Genomic DNA, 14,260 nt, shown 5'->3' on the forward strand with positions numbered 1-14,260 from the left:
GACCAGACCTAAAGCTCACTATTCAGATTGTCTGTCACGTTCACACCTTGTTCTTCTTATGATGATCAAATGAATCAGAGACGGAGAGAAGTTGACGCTGTTTAACTATAAGTTGTGTTCTAGAGGAACTTATAACCTCAAGTCCTCAACACGGGTTCACACTACACACTGAAGGCTCCAGGAGTTAATCAAGCTCAAAGTTCTGTGTCTCAGCGCCGGTGACACCCAGTGGCAGAAGGCATTATGTATTCGGGTTGTCTGCCCTATTTTATACATGATGATTCTTCATGATTCCACAGAGTCGACCAGAAGGGCTCAGACGCTCCCAGTGGTCAGTCCGCCCAGCAGCAGGACACACATCTGGATCCTGTGTTAACGGTCTGCTCTGCTGCTGCACCACAATAAACACTCCACCTTTTAGACCGCTGCCTCCGTGACTTTGATCCCATCTCGTTCTGCTCCTCCAGATCCTGCAGGACAACATTTTCGCTTTTGTGAAGGACGAGATGAAGAAGTACCAGAGGGTCCTGAGTCCAGATTACCCAGAATGCTTCGAGAGTCTGGGCGAGGATGAGAAGGTGTTGGACGGCGAGGATGAGGAGCAGAGGAGGAGCATCAAGGAGGCCTTTCTGAAGCTCGCAGTGAACTTCCTGAGGAGGATGAAGCAGGACAATCTGGCCGAGTGTCTGCAGAGCGGTAGGAGGATTTCAGGCAATGACAACATCACTTCCTTTAATAAAGAACTTCTTGATATGTTTTCTTTTGTGTTGATTCAGGATCTCGGGCTCCACTTTGTCAAAGTAAACTGAAATCCAAGCATCGAAGTTCCAGTGTGTGTTTGAGGACGTGGCCAAAGCCGGAAACCCGACGCTCCTGAGCCAGATCTACACCGAACTCTTCATCACAGAGGAAGGGAGCGGAATGGTCAATGACGAGCATGAGGTCAGACAGATTCAAACAGCTTCCAGGAAACTAGTCAGAGCGGAAACGACCATCAGACAAGAAGACATCTTCAAAGCGTCACCAGGAAGAGACAAACCAATCAGAACGGTGATGACAAAGGGAGTGGCCGGAATCGGGAAAACCGTCCTAACGCAGAAGTTCACTCTGGACTGGGCAGGAGACAAAACCAACCAGGACACAACGTTCATGTTTACGTTTACGTTCCGAGAGCTGAATATGCTGAAGGAGAAGAAGTACAGCTTGGTGGAGCTCGTCCATGACTTCTTCACTGAAACCAAAGAAGCAGGAATCCGGCGCTTTGAGGAGTTCCAGGTCCTCTTCATCTTGGACGGTCTGGACGAGTGTCGACCTCCTCTGGACTTCCACAACACAGAGATCCTGACCGACATCACTGCGTCCACCTCAGTGGACGTGCTGCTAACCAACCTCATCAGGGGGAAGCTGCTGCCCTCGGCTCGCCTCTGGATAACCACACGACCTGCGGCAGCCAATTAGATCACTGCTGAGTGTGTGGACAGGGTGACAGAGGTCAGAGGGTTCACTGACCCTCAGAAGGAGGAGTACTTCAGGAAGAGGTTCAGCGATGAAGAACAGGCCAATACGATCATCTCTCACATCCAGACGTCACGAAGCCTCCACATCATGTGCCACATCCCGGTCTTCTGCTGGATCACTGCTGCAGTTCTGGAGGACGTGTTGAACACCAGAGAGGGGGGGGAGCTGCCCAAGACGCTGACGGAGATGTACATCCACTTCCTGGTGGTTCAGTCCAAACTGAATAAGCTCAAGTACGACAGAGGAGCTGAGGCAGATCCACTCTGGAGTCCAGACAGCAGGAAGATGATGGAGTCTCTGGGGAAGCTGGCGTTCAAGCAGCTGCAGAAAGGAAACCTGATCTTCTACGAGTCCGACCTGACAGAGTGTGACATCAACATCAAAGCCGCCTTCGTTTACTCAGGAGTGTTCCCACAGATCTTTAAAGAGGAGCGAGGCCTGTACCAGGACGAGGTGTTCTGCTTCGTCAATCTGAGCGTCCAGGAGTTTCTGGCTGCTCTTCACGTCCATCTGACCTTCATCAACTCCGGAGTCAATCTGATGTCAGGCCAAAAAACAACCTCCCCCTTGTCTCACATGACAAACTTCTACAAGAGCGCTGCTGACGAGGACTTACGGAGTCCAAACGGACATCTGGACCTGTTCCTCCGCTTCCTCCTGGGTCTTTCTCTGCAGACCAATCAGACTCTGCTATGAGGTCTGCTGACCCAGACAGAAAGTGGCTCGTGGACCACACAGGAAACGGTCGAGTACATCCAGACAAAGATCGAAGAGACGACCTCCACAGAGCAAAGCCTCAACTTGTTCCACTGTCTGAACGAACTGAACGATCACTCTCTGGTGGACGAGATCCAGTGCTACCTGAGGTCAGGAAGTCTGTCCGCGGATCAACTGAGTCCCGCCTACTGGTCTGCTCTGGCCTTCATCTTACTGTCGTCAGCCAAACCCCTGGAAGTGTTTGACCTGAAGAAATACTCTGCGTCAGAGGAGCATCTTCCTCGGCTGCTGCCGGTGGTCAAAGCCTCTCAACGAGCTCTCTAAGTGTTTACATGAAGACGCCACTTACTGCACCCACACTGATACGGTTTACTTTCAAAACTCATCACGGTTCCTATGGTTACGCCCTTACATCACATTCACATTGGATTTCATTGAATCCCCAACAGCCATGTTGATGTGTCGTTCTCCAGGCTGAGCGGCTGCAACCTGTCGGAGAGGAGCTGTGCAGCTCTGTCGTCCGTCCTCAGCTCACCGACCTGCAGCCTGAGGGAACTGGACCTGAGCAACAACCAGCTGTCGGTCTCAGGAGTGGAGCTGCTGTCTGTGGGACTGAGGAGTCCACACTGTGTGCTGGAAACTCTCAGGTCAGGATTCTTCCACCTGTTTAACTGAGGATCTTTACCTCCTGCTCTCCGCCTGTTCATCAGTACGATGAACTCTCCTCCTTTCACACTTCATATCTGTCCAATCAGAGAAATATCTTTGGAAACGTTCTGCATGGTTTGATTCCACATCTCCAGGATCTCCTTTTAATGACCTCATGAATATTTCCCTCTCAGCTCTCCTCGGTCTCTCGACACCTCCCTGAACGAGGAGTCACCTGAGAGCCACGGTGCGTCAAGGAGGAGGAGGAGCAGATCCATGGACCAACCGATTTCCTTCAGGTAACCGAACCATGTGGATCCTGGTAGAGAGAAACAAAGGCCACCCTGACCCCACACCTCCTCCTTGTTAGTGGACTGGACATGGACCAGACCTAAAGCTCACTATTCAGATTGTCTGTCACGTTCACACCTTGTTCGTCTTATGATGATCAAATGAATCAGAGACAGAGAGAAGTTCTGTTTAAGTTCTATTTAACCACTCGGTCTCCAGTAATCTTTAGAGGAAACTGGATGTTCTACACTTCAGTGGCTGTGATCAGGAGAAACATCAGGTTCACTTAATTTTCTCTCTGCCTTGACGAGTTTGGACACAAACTTGTGGCCTGAGACGATCTACTTGGCAAAGTATAGTTTACACAAGTGAAGCACTGAAACTGAGGATTGAAGATTTAAAACATGTATTTTCCTCTCTGCTCAGGTTACGCATACGCAAGAGTCAGTCCATGGACCCACTGCCGTCATTCAGTGGACAGCCGATTCCAGAGTAAGTGAACATCAGTCCTGATGTGAGCTCTCACAGAATCATTTCACATGAAGGAGGCAAAGTGAATCATACTGATCAGTAAAGTGACTCCTCTAAACATCCTGAACTAAAAACACTAGAGAGAAAACGACTCAGTTGAGCAGTGAGAGGAAGAGGAGGAGATTGAGGAGGAGCTCTGATGTTTGACTGACCTCCTGAATATTTGCCTCTCAGCAGTCCTATGGTTGGCTGCTTCTCCCTGAACGTGGAGTCACCTGAGAGCCTCAGTGCGTCAAGGATGAGCATCAGATCCATGGACCCACCAATTTCCTTCAGGTAACAGAACCTTGTGGATCCTTGTAGAGAGAAACAAAGACCACCCTGACCCCACACCTCCTCCTTGTTAGTGGACTGGACATGGACCAGACCTAAAGCTCACTGTTCATATTGTCTGTCACGTTCACACCTTGTTCGTCTTATGATGATCAAATGAATCAGAGACGAAGAGAAGTTGAAGCTGTTTAACTATGAAGTTGTGTTCTAGAGGAACTGACTTATAACCTTCAAGTCCTCAACACGGGTTCACACTACACACTGAAGGTGTTTATAAGTTTTTACAGTGCACTTTCCTCCTCTATATTTATCCGTCCAGATATCAGACTGTAAATAAAGACTGAATGACCGCTGGCTGCAGTAAGGGTCTCAAACCCCCCCCCCCCTCCTCCAGGTCAGCAGATGGGACATGGAACAATCAAAGTACATGTTAAATACTTCTTTTGTTCAGGTTTCTGATCAGTTTGGTTTTAATTAGTTATCTGATGGTATAAAAACAAGGTGAGACATCGTGACTGACAGCTGACTCTTGATTGGTTGAGCAGCTCCCTGGTCCCTGCTGCTCAGAACACATGACACCAGGTGTGAGATGTCAGCGTTGGTATCAGTTATTCTTTATCTCTGGAGGAAGTGGAGACGCGTCTTCGTCTTTATTTACAGTCTGTGATCAATGAATAACCAGGAGCTCAGACTGAGCTGCTCTGACGCCCTCTTCTCTGTTCAGGGAGGAGCCTGATGGCGTCCGATGGTTGAGACCAGAGCTGAAGAAGTGTAAGTGTGGCTCGTTCAGATCACTGATGCCCGAGTCCGAGCGACGCATCAATAACTGCTCATCGTCTCATTGTCTCCATCAGATCTCTGTGAACTCGTCCCGGACACAGACACGATGAACAAGAACCTGCAGCTGTCCGACGACGGCAGGACGCTGACGTACGAGGACGACGTCCAGAAGTATCCCGATCATCCCGCCAGGTTCGACCAGCGCCCTCAGCTGCTGTGTAGAAACGCTCTGACTGGTCGCTGCTACTGGGAGGTCGACTGGAAGGGGATCATCAACATAGCAGTGAGCTCCAGAGGAATCGCACGGGAAGGAGACGGAGAGGATTGTTGGTTTGGAAGGAACGACCAGTCCTGGAGTCTCTACTACTCCGATCGTCACGGTTACACCGTCTCACACAAAGAGCGTCCGATCTGCAGCGATGGTCATTTCCTGGCTTATCACGATAACAACCCAACAACTTGCTCCACCACCTCCTCCGAAGACTCCAACAGAACAGCGGTGTACGTGGACGTCCCTGCCGGCACGCTGTCCTTCTTTGTCGTCTCCGGAGACGAGCTGATCCACCTCCACACCTTCCAGACCACATTCACCGACCCTCTCTATCCTCGGTTTGGGTTCTGGGGGGGTTCCGGTGCCTCAGTCTCTCTGCCTTCAGTGTAGCACGGTTTCACATTGACCCTCGTGAGTGGCAGAGGTCAAGACACGTGGTCAGAGACATGGAGGCATCAGAGCAAACGTGGAGCGCTGCTGTCGAAGGGGAGGGGCCAAGTCAATCACACTATTCAGAAACCATAAGTAAAACCAGCTGCTCGGGTTTGAAAATGTTACAAAGCTAAAGAACAATGTTGACATCTGCTTGTCGTGTCACACAGGAACACGCTGCTTCATCTGTCATATTACTGTTTGGTCCGTTACTCACATTTATTGTCAGATGAATGATTTACAGGGTCAAACACTTCCAGTCCTTTTAAAGCTGAAGGTACCACTGTATTTCTGTTGCGTTCATTTTCTAATTAAAAGCCACAATATTCAATTCAACCTGTCAGTTTGTCTTTTCTCAGGTTGAAGACGACTTGAAACTCGAGACTGAGAAAGAAACTCCTCAGGAAAATGTTCAGTGACGTTATAAAGTGAGAAGAGTCAGTTTCTCATAGTTCACTTCAGTCCCAGGTTTCAAACACTTCACTTGCTGGAGTCTACGTGTGTTTCACTGAAGTAACGACCTGATCCCTGATTGGTGCTTCACTCACCTCCTCATCTTCATCACTGCTCCTCCTCCTCCTCTTCATCACTGCTCCTCCTCCTCCTCTTAATCACTGCTCCTCCTCCTCATCTTCATCACCCCTTCTCCTCACCCGTCCGTCACAGAAACACGTCCCCAATGTCCTAATCACAGCTTCTTCGGTTCCACCTTAACAGTAACAGTGGTGTACAAAGTGAAGTACTGGGAGATAGAATGTAAGTATTTGATATTCAAATATACTTCAAGCACTAAAGTACAAGTACCTGCAGAGTGAAGCTTGTTCATTGGTGGTCTCTGCAGCAGGAGGCGGGGCCTAGTGGTACCTGCCCGCTCTGATTGGATGAATGGACCATATATGAAATAGTTTTACAATGTCAATCAATATTATTTTTTGCTGATATATGCAGAGGAGTTAAAGTAAAAAGTACTTGTTAATAAATCTACGTTAGTACCTCCTTGAAAACAGGAATAAACATGAAACAGCACTTTGACCATGTTTGACTTCAGATTTATGGAAAAAGGAAATGACATCATTACACGGTTCATGTATAATTTGGTTTATAGATAGAACGACACAGGTGAAGAACTAGGTTACATCTACTGAATCACGACAACAGGAATATCTCATAAATTAACGGCAGTGGTTTTATCACTGTGCAAAACTAAATATACAACTCTAGTGAACGTGAGAAGAACGAGTCCTGCAGCGACACAAACGTTCCTATAAACTCTGTCCTATGAATTCAAGATAAAGACATGTGGGAACAGGTAACGACACATGTGACCCTGTCTGGGCCAATCACAGTCAGATGCTCGGCTGCTTCACACACGAACCTGTGAACTCAAACACGTCTGTCATGGAACTGTAAATATCAGATCAGATTAAAATCACAAGCTATTTAGAAAGGAATTTGTTAAACATTGAAGATAATGAATCAGCTCTTTATGTAGTAACATGAGACATCTGTTAGATTCAATAAAGAATAAACATATTAAGTGAGGAAATTAGAAACATGTAAATGAATGAGAACAAAACCAGAGGGAACAGAAGATCTCACATTTTATTTGTGAGGTTTCTATATAAATGTGATATTGAAAACACAGAAGATGTTTAATTCTTCTTGGTTTCCTGACACAAAAAAAACGTTATTATCCTCTGAGCTGTTTCATGAGTGTGTGAGTCGCTGTGGATGTTAATCTCTGCACCTGACGTATGTGGGTGTGGGTGGGTGTGTGTGTGTGTGTGTGTGTGTGTGTGTGTGTGTGTGTGTGTGTGTGTGTGTGTGTGTGTGTGTGTGTGTGTGTGTGTGTGTGTGTGTGTGTGTGTGTGTGTGTGTGTGTGTGTGTGTGTGATTGTGTGTGTGTGTGTGTGTATAAGACTAAACGAGATAAGACTAGCACAGTCTCGGATTTTTTGGCCCTGATGTCATATGGGCAGTTACATAAGCAGAAATAGTATGAATAACCAGAGATAATTTATAGTGTGGCATAATGGTAACATTTTCCTTTACTTTCCTCCCTTTTGATCGTACAATGATCACAACAGTATATACAAAACATCATAATAAACATCAGACTCAGACATTCACAAAGATTCAATCTAGGACATCATGAACATGGTGAAAATCATATGTTCCTCCCAAAATAAGCATTTCAGGTCATCTGAAGAGATACAAAGCATCACAAAGGTCAAATGTCCTATTTGAAAATTATTTAGTCTGACTAACAGTTTAAAATAAAAGTCTGATTTACTGTTGCCAGCAATGACTTAGATATTTTGTCACGTCGAAGGGGAAATAAAAGTTTCTGTTCTGTAAAAACATCTGTTATTTCATGTTTTATAGAAGTCTAACATATATCAAATAAACAACTTATAAAACAATAAAAAAACATAGGTAAAATAAACAACTCACAACTAAAACACCAGATAAGATGGACTCTATAGTCCCTGTAATGGAAAATTCCATTGATCAATGTCTTATTACTGTTTTGACCGTTTCTGTGCACTTAGCTGATACATCATCAATGTCTTCAACCTCCTGTTGACCTTTAACTGTGTGCTAGATTTGTTCCTCTTTCTATAACTTTCTGTTCTGTTTCCCATTTACCACATTGTGTAAAAACCCTCCTTTATAATTCTCTTGTAGTTGCACTTTGAGTCATGTTAATGACCGTGTAAACCTCTGCAGAGCTAATAATGAAACCTCTAAAGACAACTCCGGTTTGAGAAACTCATTATTTCAAATCTCATGATAAATTTCCACGACATCCCATTAACAAAAATTGCCCTTGAATTCATATCAAATATCTGACACAGGATATATGTTAGTAGCTCAGTAAACTGCTTCTCTTATTGAATTGTTAAAATCCAAACATTCATATTGTACAATTACAAATTTAAAGGGACATTGACTACCTGAGCATTTTAGACCTTTACACCCTTTGGATAAGAACAGTTTAATAATCACATCAAATAGGAACACTAAAATGGATTTGACAAAAGATATGCTCAAACATACATTTTAACTGGGACTTAAATATTGGAATTCATTACAAAGTATTACATATTATTATATAGTCACAAAAAAGGGAAACATTCCTGTAAATCATTTAAATGTCTTTATTATTATTAATTATCGATGGAGTTAAAGCAACAAAAACACAATTAATAGAATTATAAGAATTGACTGTCTGATTACTAAAAATCACACTTGTTACAGAATCATTGAAAGCAGTAGGGATTTGTCTCAGGTAGAAACAAACATGGATGGCTTCACCCACAGGGGTGAAGTCCTGATATCTACATTATCTGCGTGTTTCTCTTTGCTCATTGGGAACTCAGAGGTGCATAGTCTTAGTCAAGGCTTTGTTCTACTTCGTTCTAGTCTCAATATGTTTGGATGAGAGGGATTTTCCCGCTGCTGTGATCACATGACCCAGGAAAGTTACTTTTGTCGAACAAATTGCAATTTAAATCACGTGAAAAATAGGCGTGCGTACTGGTGAGTGATGCCATGGAATGATTACTCTTACTTTCCAGTAAAACTGGAGTTATGCCTTTAATGGCTTCAGTTTTTAATGGATACTATTGTTGGCAGGGCCTGAAGTCATATTTTGGCGTTATTAGCCAACGTCATGTTTGCCTTGACCACACAGTGTCTTAGGGATTTCCTGTAATGCGGAGATGATCGCAACAGCTATTTTTGACAAAAGATGATGAGTCGACGACATTAAAGTTACCAGATGAACAGTTTTCTGCACGTGCACTGTAACAGAACAAAAACGTTTTATATGCATGCAGTTGGGGGGTAATGTACAATGCAGAGAAAGTCATTTTTAAATTCTCAGCATGTGATCGCTTCTAATATCAATGTGTGTGTTTCCCTATCCTGTTTGTGTGGTGTGGGTGTGATACCGTGTATCTCAGGCGTCGTATGAATCAGAGTTTCCACCGCTCTCTCCTGGCCCCCCTCCTCAAATCTGCCTGAGCAGCTCCACCCCGTTCCTCCAGACACTCCCTCGCCCGCAATGTTCTTTCCGCCTCTGCCCTTTTCTCTGAAACCACCGCGTCCTCAAACATCGGCAGAGTTGGTGTGGCAGCACCAGCTTAACAGGTGGATGTCGACTTTTATGCGGGTTAGAGGAGGTCTGCTTCTGTTGTCTGCTGTTCTGTTCGTGGAGTCTGGTGGATGGGCAGTTGTTGGTGGAGGACTATAGGGCGGAGGTGAACCGGCTGGGCCTGAAGCCACTTCAGGTCTCTGAAGGGAGGCACAGTCGAGATCGTGGTCCACTCTGACACACTGAGGCACTGTAGAATACAAAGAAACCTCTGTGCAGATTTATCTGTTAGTTCACATTAATTTGCCATTTTATCACATTCATTCCCTTGGGTAAGAAACAATATTTGTTTTGCATTCTTAATTCTTTCCCTGCATCTATATTCCTTCTTCCACACACTCAGTGCTTTCAAATGTTTTTCAATTTCATTGAGATCCTTCTTGGACACTTTTCTTTTTGACTTTTTCTTTTTAATTCCCAACTCTATTTGATCAATTCCAATTGACTAAATGTCCAAGACAATTACGGATAAAATGGTGTCTCCAGAAGAGCTTTTTTTCTCTCTGACGTCTCCTTGCCTTCACACAGGGAGTCATGGATCCCCTTCCATGAATCCATCTCTGAGCTCCACAGAGTAGCTCTGGCCCTGATCCACTTTGAGAAGGCGGTCTCATTGCCTTTTGCCAGACTGATGCTGTCCTTACAGATGTAGAAGATATCCATGCCAATGAAGAGAGCATTGAGTGCTATGAAACCTACCCTGGCTGACTTGGAAAGAGCTAGAGGCCCTTTGGCAACTGCCTGACCAATATCTGGGATGTCTGCGGCCACACTGGGCACATTATGTAATGCTTTACCTTCCTGAACCACCACCTTACCAGCACCTGTAATCAGCTCTTTGTTTTTCAACAATTTAGCAGCAGAGGCAGCATCAACTAAGTCATAACAACCTTTTGCAATAGCACAAACTTTACCAATACCCTTGCCAACTCCCAGAGCCACTGTGGTGATGCTCTCTTCCATTTTGGTGTCGGCTTGACTGGTCACCTTGTCCAGACATTCCTGGAGACTCTGCACATCCTCCATGAATTTCTGGAAAACCTCTCTGGCTTTGTTCTGCTGAGTTTTATTTACTCCGATCTCTGTGAAGGTGGTGACAGCGCCGTTGGCTGCGCTGGTGATTCCCATACTTAACCCCGTTATTGTCATAGCTAGAGACACCCCTGCCGTAAAAGGAATTAACACCAAGCCGACAATGGAGAACACACCTCCAGTCGCCCCAACCGAGCTGCCTACCACGCTGGAGATCTTTGCCCCCTTATTCATCCTGTCGAGCTGGACAGCACTCTTCTCCAGGTCGTTGAAAAACTCCAGCATCCTGTCCTGTTGCTTGCTGAAGACACTGATGAAGTCACAAAGCGATTCCTCTTGAAACAAGAACACCATCCTGAAGTGCTTGTTCATCCTGATGACGGCAAAATAAATTCTAAAATGTCAAAGTTTCAGATGCACCTTCAAGGCGCCATAATACCCTGTCCCTGTGATAATTGTTTTTACTGATCTGTATTTTCTCCTGGAATTTCTTCTGGAATTTTTAACTCCCTCCATATGACAATAAATTCTACCAGTTATCGCCCAGCCTCCAGGGAACTAAGCTGTCCGATTCAACAGTTAAATTCTCAGGTGTGGGAAAAGGCAGTGGAAAGAATAAAAATAGTATTTGATTCTCTGACGAGGAGTAAAATTATAAATAACATGACCAACACAGGCTTAACAAAAAAGGGCCAAGGACGGACCCTTGTGGGACCCCACATCACATGACCGCAATAGAAGAACTGAATGAAAAAATATTAAATTAAAAGCAGTTCCGTCTATAGCCCATCCAGGCTACTGAATCTGTTCCGGAGAGATGTATGATCTGCTGTAACAAAGGTTCCACTCAAGTCCAGTAAGTAGTTTCAAAGCAGCTTAAACAACACTTACCTGATCTCATCCAGCTGATTAATATGATCAAGCATCCTCTGCATGTCATCTTCAGACAGATCCAAGTCGAAGTTCACCACAGTTTCCGTCGTCATTTTCAAATGAAAGTCACTGAGGGAGTTGTGAAAGACAGTTACACTTACTTCCAGCACTAAATGTTACCCACTGCTAAATGTTTCATGTTGTTGTACGTCGGCTCACCTTTTTCCTAAAGTCTTGCAGATTTTCTGCGTGGTCCGTATGTACTTGTCCAACTCATGCAAGAACACTTCCACATTCTGAAGTCTGGGCTGGAAGAAGACTTGTGCATCTCTTTTGAACTTGAGGAGGAGAGGGCAGATCCGCCGTGCCGCAGTGATGACAACCTGAACACAATCGAGGGTGATCCCTTTGGGCAGAGATAGTGCCTGGTTCTCCGTAAACACATGGAGCGAAGTGACCGCCAACTTCTCCACTGCATCCAGGAAGTATTCGAGCTTCTCCAGGCCAACCAAAGTGTCCTTGAGCACGGCATCCAGCTCTGACTTAGAAACATGGTTGTCAACCCTCTCTTTGATATCTTTCATCATTTTTAATTCTGTCTCCCTACCGAGCCTCCATTTAGAGACGTCCTCACAGAATCCTCTTACAGTGTCGATGTAGATGAGGGTCTCTGTGACATAGTGGCACAACACCTCTTGTAGCTCTTTTCTGTAATAAGACATAAAGCATCAATCACTTTGGGACATTTCATTTAAGTCCAGAGCAGAAAATGTCACTGAAAAACTGACTGTATCTCTATCATAAATTTGAAGTGCCTTTTTTACTGAAAATTTGTAATAAGTTACAGTTACTAGTTACTTCTTTTAAAGGTAATTGAATTACTTCACCAGTTACTGTATATCAAAAGCACTTAGTTACTAGGGAAAGTAACTTTTAAGTTACTTTCTGTTATTTTATTGTGAAACTGTTTTATTGTGAAAATGTTACATGATTTTATTTTGAAACGGTTCCAGTAGAGTCGCGGATATTCTTTAATGACGACAACGGCGCAACGGAAAGGTTTATATTTATAGCGACCCTCCGAAGAAGCACTATTTCTTACAGTGTCCACGGTTGTTTTAAGGTGTTTCTAAGTTGTTCTAAGTTTTATTAAGGGGTACGGTGTTGCAAGGACGGCTCAAATAAACGACCACAACATCAGTTTAAGTCTCGACCATCTTTCGGGGGATCTGCTTCACTTGTCTTCTTGTCTGCAAGTGTTCATTTTTCACAAAAGAGAGTAACGCGAGTAACGAACTCATTTAAATTTCAATAATTGTAACTGCATTACTTGATTTAAAAAAATACTTCTCAAAGATCAAAACTCAATATGCAATGAAACACTAGGGAAACAGGAAAAAACAGCAAAGCACAAGGCATACGACCAAGAAGACACTGGAAACATGACAGCGAATAAGGAGCAAATTTTTCTAAATTAAACAGGAAACGCAAAACTCAGAATAAACAAAAATCTAAACCCAAGGTAAAACGCCATAATGAAAAGTGTTCAACAAAATCCAAAAGGTCTTTCTTTAGCTTAGAGCTCAGATGACATTGTCGTTGTGTTGTATCTCTTTGTTGTTTATAATCTCTTTGTGGTTACTTTCTGTTTCATTGTGATAGTTTTGTTTCTCTTTCCATTTTTGTGTATCTTTGTTCAAAATAACTGCTGACATGTTTAGGTCAGGGAGCTCAATGTCAGCAGGTGTCTTCATTCACTACACTTTACCTTTAATGGAAAATAGTTGTTGGTTGTTAAAGATCTCAAATACCTATAGCAGTTTTAAAAAAGCACAAAAACTTTAACTCCAAAAGAGCATTTGAAGAAAGGTACTGAGGCTCCTTTCTACTAGTGGATTTCTATGTTTATTCAATACTATAAAGAAAAACAAACTCAGAATGAACAAGGTTGTGTGTAATATAAGGATTAAAAGCACTTGAAATATTATCTCTCTCTTTTTTCTGCACTAAAGTCAAACTTACCTTGCAGCAGACATTTCCCCTTCTGCTGTCAGTTCTTTACTGGGGCTTCGTTGCTTCGCTGGTCTCTCTGATACAATGAAAACCAACTGCGTGTTTCTGGACGGCATGTTGCAAGAACTAAATCCTCAGCAGTCTTGAAAAAAGATGGTTTGGTTTCATTTTCCTTTCTCCACATCAGCAGGATGGGCCACACCCAGTCCTGCACTTAACTCATTCAACTCCGAAGCTCAATTTGGTAGTGAAAGTGAATAATAAAATAAATAAATAATTAGGGGGAATTTGGGTAATATGAGACATTGTGATGGACACCTAAACTCCAGTTTGCTTAATTCATGTTGAGGTCAATCATGATAACTCTGGAATTGATTGATACGGTCAATGATATAAGATTCTGATAATTAAGACAATGTTCCTTATTGTTATAGAATTTAGTTTTTGATGTTTTCATACATCAAAATATGCATTGATTGGTTTCAAATGTGTTTTATCTATTTATTTTCTTTCATCATGACAGCCTCAAAAGGTAAAGCCTTATAGTCCTGATCGCCCACTGGTGGCTGCCTGCAGTATAGGTTATAGATCCTGCATCCTCCATGGTAATGAATGGGACATATAATAGAAAAACTCAAAAGTCAAAGTACACATAGAAATAAATGTCTGAGTTCAAATTAATGGAAACCAGATAATGTTACATTAAGAGCTTCATTCCATCT

General features: G+C 43.7%; 2 pseudogenes; one reads left to right on the forward strand and one right to left on the reverse strand.

Annotated features, from left to right (window-relative positions):
* Nucleotides 1-314: 314 nt before the first annotated feature.
* On the forward strand, nt 315-5,792 carry LOC133023207 (protein NLRC3-like; annotated as a pseudogene).
* A 2,904-nt stretch (nt 5,793-8,696) lies between these two features.
* On the reverse strand, nt 8,697-13,659 carry LOC133023208 (uncharacterized; annotated as a pseudogene).
* Nucleotides 13,660-14,260: the final 601 nt, after the last annotated feature.

This window comes from Limanda limanda, chromosome 17, assembly GCF_963576545.1.
Source record: "Limanda limanda chromosome 17, fLimLim1.1, whole genome shotgun sequence".
Taxonomy (NCBI): Eukaryota; Metazoa; Chordata; class Actinopteri; order Pleuronectiformes; family Pleuronectidae; genus Limanda; species Limanda limanda.